We start from the raw sequence: 7543 nt of genomic DNA, 5'->3' as shown, positions 1-7543 counted from the left end.
TCCCATTACCAACCCTTCCCCTATCCACCAGTCCCATTACCAACCCTTCCCTTATCCACCTGTCCTATTACCAATCCTTCCCCTATCCACCAGTCCCATTACCAATCCTTCCCCTCTCCACCAGTCCCCTTACCAACCCTTCCCCTATCCACCAGTCCCTTCATCAACCCTTCCCCTATCCACCAGACCCATTACCAACCCTTCCCCTATCCACCAGTCCCATTACCAACCCTTCTCCTATCCACCAGTCCCATTACCAGTCCTTCCCCTATCCTCCAATCCGATCACCAATCCTTCCTTTCTTTACCAGTCCCATTACGAACCCTTCCCCTATCCACCAGTCCAATTACCAATCCTTCACCTATCCACCAGTCCCATTACCAACCCATCCCCTATCCACCAGTCCCATTACCAACCCTTCCCCTATCCACCAGTCCCATTACTAATCCTTCCCCTATCCACCAGTCCCATTACCAATCCTTCCCCTCTCCACCAGTTCCATAACCAACTCTTCCCCTATCCACCAGTCCCATTACCAATCCTTCCCCTCTCCACCAGTCCCATTACCAACCCTTCCCCTATGCACCAGTCCCATTACAAATCCTTCCCCTATACACCAGTCCCTTTACCATCCCTTCCCTTATCCACCAGTTCCGTTACCAATCCTTCCCCTATCCACCAGTCCCATTCCCAACCCTTCACCTACCCACCAGTCCCATTACTAATCCTTCCCCTATCCATCAGTCTCATTACCAACCTTTCCCCTATCAACCAGTCCCATTACTAATCCTTCCCCTATCCACCAGTCCCATTACCAATCCTTCCCCTCTGCACCAGTCACATTACCAATCCTTTCCCTATCCACCAGTCACATTACCAACCCTTCCCCTATCCACCTGTAACATTACCAACCCTTCCCCTATCCACCAGTCCCATTAATCCTTCCCTATCCACCAGTCCAATTACCAACCCTTCCCTATCCACCAGTCCCATTACTAATCCTTCCCCTATCCACCAGTCCCATTACCAACCCTTCCCCTATCCACCAGTCCCATTACTAATCTTTCCCCTATCCACCAGTCCCTTTACGAATCCTTCCCCTTTCCACCCGTCCCATTACCAATCCTTCCCCTATCTACCAGTCCCATTACCAACCCTTCCCCTATCCTCCAGTCCCATTACCAACCCTTCCCCTATCCACCAGTCCCATTACTAATCCTTCCCCTATCCACCAGCCCCATTACCAACCCTTCCCCTATCCACCAGTCCCATTACTAATCCTTCCCCTATCCACCAGTCCCATTACCAATCATTCCCCTCTCCACCAGTCCCATTACCAATCCCTCCTCTGTCCACCAGTCCCATTACCAATCCTTCCCCTATCAACCAGTCCCATTACCAATCCTTCCCCTCTCCACCAGTCCCATTACCAACCCATCCCCTAATCACCAGTCCCATTACCAATCCTTCCCCTATCCACCAGTCCTATTACCAACCCTTCCCCTATCCACCAGTCCCAATACTAATCCTTCCCCTATCCACCAGTCCCATTACCAACCCTTCCCCTATCCACCAGTCCCATTACCTATCCTTCCCCTATCCACCAATCTCATTACCAACCCTTCCCCTATCCACCAGTCCCATTACTAATCCTTCCCCTAGCCACCAGTCCCATTACCACCCCTTCTCCTATCCACCAGTCCCATTACCAACCCTTCCCCTATCCACCAGTCCCATTACCAACCCTTCCCTTATCCACCAGTCCTATTACTAATCCTTCCCTTATCGATCAGTTCCATTACCAATCCTTCCCCTCTCCACCAGTCCCATTACCAACCCCTCCCCTATCCACCAGTCCCATTACCAATCCTTCCCCTATCCACCAGTCCCATTACCAACCCTTCCCCTATCCACCAATCCCATTACTAATCCTTCCCCTATATACCAGTCCCATTACCAACCCTTCCCCTGTCCACCAGTCCCATTAACAATCCTTCCCCTATCCACCAGTCTCATTACCAACCCTTCCCCTATCCACCAGTCCCATTACCAACCCTTCTCCTCTCCACCAGTCCCATTACCAATCCTTCCCCTATCCACCAGTCCCATTATACCTACCCGTCCCCTCTCCATGAGTCCCATTACCAACCCTTCCCCTATCCACCAGTCCCATTACCAACCCGTCCCCTATCCACCAGTCCCATTACCAACCCATCCCCTATCCACCAGTCCCATTACCAACCCTTCCCCTATCCACCAGTCCCATTACCAACCTGTCCATTATCCACCAGTCCCATTACTAACCCTTCCCCTCTCCACCAGTCCCATTAACAACCCGTCCCCTATCCACCAGTACCAATACCAACCCTTCCCCTATCCACCAGTCCCATTACTAATCCTTCCCCTATCGACCAGTCCCATTACCAATCCTTCCCCTATCCACCAATCCCATTACCAACCCTTCCCTTATCCACCTGTCCTATTACCAATCCTTCCCCTATCCACCAGTCCCATTACCAACCCTTCCCTTATCCACCTGTCCTATTACCAATCCTTCCCCTATCCACCAGTCCCATTACCAATGCTTCCCCTCTCCACCAGTCCCATTACCAACCCTTCCCCTATCCACCAGTCCCTTCATCAACCCTTCCCCTATCCACCAGTCCCATTACCAACCCTTCCCCTATCCACCAGTCCCATTACCAACCCTTCTCCTATCCACCAGTCCCATTACCAGTCCTTCCCCTATCCTCCAATCCGATCACCAATCCTTCCTTTCTTTACCAGTCCCATTACGAACCCTTCCCCTATCCACCAGTCCAATTACCAATCCTTCACCTATCCACCAGTCCCATTACCAACCCATCCCCTATCCACCAGTCCCATTACCAACCCTTCCCCTATCCACCAGTCCCATTACTAATCCTTCCCCTATCCACCAGTCCCATTACCAATCCTTCCCCTCTCCACCAGTTCCATAACCAACTCTTCCCCTATCCACCAGTCCCATTACCAATCCTTCCCCTCTCCACCAGTCCCATTACCAACCCTTCCCCTATGCACCAGTCCCATTACAAATCCTTCCCCTATACACCAGTCCCTTTACCATCCCTTCCCTTATCCACCAGTTCCGTTACCAATCCTTCCCCTATCCACCAGTCCCATTCCCAACCCTTCACCTACCCACCAGTCCCATTACTAATCCTTCCCCTATCCATCAGTCTCATTACCAACCTTTCCCCTATCAACCAGTCCCATTACTAATCCTTCCCCTATCCACCAATCCCATTACCAATCCTTCCCCTCTGCACCAGTCACATTACCAATCCTTTCCCTATCCACCAGTCACATTACCAACCCTTCCCCTATCCACCAGTAACATTACCAACTCTTCCCCTATCCACCAGTCCCATTACCAATCCTTCCCCTATCCACCAGTCCCATTACCAATCCTTCCACTATCCACCAGTCACATTACCAACCTTTCCCCTATCAACCAGTCCCATTACTAATCCTTCCCTATTCACCAGTCACATTACCAATCCTTCCTCTATCCACCAGTCCCATTACCAATCCTTCCCCTCTCCACTAGTCCCATTACCAGTCCTTCCCCTATCCACCACTCCCATTACCAACCCTTCTCCTATCCACCAGTCCCATTACCAACCCTTCCTCTGTCCACCAGTCCCATTACTAATCCTTCCCCTACCCACCAGTCCCATTACCAATCTTTCCCCTATCCACCAGTCCCATTACCAACCCTTCCCCTATCCACCAATCTTATTACCAACCCTTCCCCTATCCACCAGTCCCATTACCAATCCTTCCCCTATCCACCAGTCCCATTACCAATCTTTCCCCTCTCCACCAGTCCCATTACCAAGCTTTCCCCTATCCACCAGTCCCCATACCAACCCTTCCCCTCTCCACCAGTCCCATTACCAACCCGTCCCCTATCCACCTGTCCCAATACCAACCCATCCCCTCTCCACCAGACCCATTACCAACCCGTCCCCTATCCACCAGTCCCATTACTAACCCTTTCCCTCTCCACCAGTCCCATTACCAACCCTTCCCCTATCCACCAGTCCCATTACCAATCCTTCCCTTATCCACCAGTTCCATTAACAACCCTTCCCATCTCCAGCAATCCCATTACCAATCCTTCCCCTATCCACCAGTCCCATTACCAACCCTTCCCCTATCCACCAGTCCCATTACCAATCCTTCCCCTATCCACCAGTCCCATAACCAACCCTTCACCTATCCACTAGTCCCATTACCAACCCTTCCCCTCTCCACCAGTCCCATTACCAAACCTTCCCCTATCCACCAGTCCCATTACCTACCCGTCCCCTATCCACCAGTCCCATTACCAACCCTTCTCCTATCCACCAGTCCCATTACCAACCCGTCCCCTATCCACCAGTCCCATTACCAACCCTTCCCCTCTCCACCAGTCCCATTACCAACCCTTCCCCTCTCCACCAGTCCCATTACCAACCCGTCCCTTATCCACCAGTCCCATTACCAACCCTTCCCCTCTCCACCAGTCCCATTACCAACCCGTCCCCTATCCACCAGTCCCATTACCAAACCTTCCCCTATCCACCAGTCCCATTACCAATCCTTCCCCAATGCACCAGTCCCATTACCAACCCTTCCCCTTTCCACCAGTCCCATTACCAACCCTTCCCCTCTCCATCAGTCCCATTACCAATCATCCTATCCACCAGCCCCATTACCAAACCTTACCCACTCCACCAGACCCATTACCAACACTTCGCCTGTCACCCAGACCCATTACAAACCCTTCCCCTCTCCACCAGTCCCATTACCAACCCGTCCCCTATCCACCAGTCCCATTAACAATCCTTCTCCTATCCACCAGTCCCAATACCAACCCTTCCCCTATCCACCAGTCCCATTACCAATCCTTCCCCTCTCCACCATTCCCATTACCAACCCTTCGCCTGTCTACCAGTCCCATTACCAACCCTTCCCCTCTCCACCAGTCCCATTACTAGTCCTTCCCTATCCACCAGTCCCATTACCAACCCTTTCCCTCTCCACCAGTCCCATTACCAACCCTTCCCCTATCCACCAGTCCCATTACCAATCCTTCCCCTCTCCACCAGTCCCATTACCAATCTTTTCCCTCTCCACCAGTCCCATTACCAATCCTTCCCCTCGTCACCAGTCCCATTATCAAACCTTCCCCTATCCACCAGTCTCATTACCAATCCATCCCCTATCCACCAGTCCCATTACCAATCCTTCCCCCACCCCACCAGTCCCATTACCAACCCTTCCCCTCGCCACCAGTCCCCTTACCAACCTTCCCTATCCACCAGTCCTATTACCAACCCTTCCCCTATCCACCAGTCCCATTACCAACCCTTCCCCTATCCACCAGCCCCATTACCAACCCGTCCCCTATCCACCAGTCCCATTACCAACCCTTCACCTTTCCACCAGTCCCATTACCAACCCGTCCCTTATCCACCAGTCCCATTACCAACCCTTCCCCTCTCCACCAGTCCCATTAACAACCCGTCCCCTATCCACCAGTCCCATTACCAACTCTTCCCCTCTCCACCAGTCCCATTACCAACCCATCCCCTATCCACCAGTATCATTAATAATCCTTCTCCTATCAACCAGTCCCATTACCAACCCTTCCCCTATCCACCAGTCCCATTACCAATCCTTCCCCTCTCCACCAGTCCCATTACCAATCTTTTCCCTCTCCACCAGTCCCATTACCAATCCTTCCTCTCGTCACCAGTCCCATTACCAAGCCTCCCCCTATCCACAAGTCTCATTACCAACCCTTCCCCTATCCACCAGTCCCATTACCAACCCTTCCCCTATCCACCAGTCCCATTACCAACCCTTCCCCTCTCCACCAGTCCCATTACCTACCCGTCCCCTATCCACCAGTCCTATTACCAACCCTTCCCCTATCCACCAGTCCCATTACCAAGCCTTCCCCTATCCACCAGTCTCATTACCAACCCGTCCCCTATCCACCAGTCCCATTACCAACCCTTCCCTTCTCCACCAGTCCCATTACCAACCCGTCCCTTATCCACAAGTCCCATTACCAACCCTTCCCCTCTCCACCAGTCCCATTAACAACCCGTCCCCTATCCACCAGTCCCATTACCAACCCTTCCCCTCTCCACCAGTCCCATTACCAACCCTTTCCCTATCCACCAGTCAAATTACCAACCCTTCCCCTTTTCACTAGTCCCCATACCAATCCTTCCCCTATCCACCAGTCCCATTACCAACCCTTCCCATATCCACCAGTCCCATTACCAATCCTTCCCTTATCCACCAGTCCCATCACCAACCCTTCCCCTATGCACCAGTCCCATTACCAACCCTTCCCCAATTCACCCGTCCCCATCACCAGCCCTTCCCCTATCTACCAGTCCCATCACCAGCCATTCCCCTACCCACCAGTCCCACCACCATCCCTTCCCCTATCCACCGGTCCCATCACCAGCCCTTCCTATCATTACCAACCCGTCCCCTATCCACCAGTCCCATTACCAACCCTTCCCTTCTCCACCAGTCCCATTACCAACCCGTCCCTTATCCACCAGTCCCATTACCAACCCTTCCCCTCTCCACCAGTCCCATTAACAACCCCTCCCCTATCCACCAGTCCCATTACCAACCCTTCCCCTCTCCACCCGTCCCATTACCAACCCTTTCCCTATCCACTGGTCCCATTACCAACCCTTCCCCGTTTCACCAGTCCCCATACCAATCCTTCCCCTATCCACCAGTCCCATTACCAACCCTTCCCATATCCACCAGTCCCATTACCACATCCACCAGTCCCATCACCATCCCTTCCCCTATCCACCAGTCCCATTACCAGCTTTCCCCCTATCCACCAGTCCCATCACCATCCCTTCCCCTGTCCACCAGTCCCATCAACATCCCTTCACCTATCCAATTGTCTCATCACCAACCCTTCCGCTATCCACCAGTCCCATCACCAACCCATCCCCTATCCACCAGTCCCATCACCATCCCTTCCCCTATCCACCAGTCCCATCACCAACCCTACCTCTATCCACCAGGCTCATCACCAGCCCTTCCCCTATCCACCAGTCCCATCAACATCCCTTTCCCTATCCACCAGTCCCATCACCAGCCCTTCCCTTATCCACCAGTCCCATCACCAGCCCTTCCCCTATCCACCACTCCCATCTCCAACCCTTCCCCTATCCACCAGTCCCATCTCCACCAGTCCCAGTTTCATTACTAGGATCGGTTTTTTTTTCCATTATTATTTTCTTTTTCAAGCCCGCGAGCTGTCTCCTTTGCTGTAAAAGTATATATATATATATATATATATATATATATATATATATATATATATATATATATATATATATATATATATATATATATATATATATATATATATATATATATATATATATATATATACTCGTTGCCAATAAGTAGATCAGACGTAAAGACCTTTGCATGAGTTCTTATCGTATTTTTTTTAGGAAAT

Source organism: Eriocheir sinensis, chromosome 15 (genome assembly GCF_024679095.1).
Source record: "Eriocheir sinensis breed Jianghai 21 chromosome 15, ASM2467909v1, whole genome shotgun sequence".
NCBI lineage: Eukaryota > Metazoa > Arthropoda > Malacostraca > Decapoda > Varunidae > Eriocheir > Eriocheir sinensis.
The sequence above is the reverse complement of the archived record's forward strand: the minus strand, read 5'-3'. Positions refer to the sequence as shown.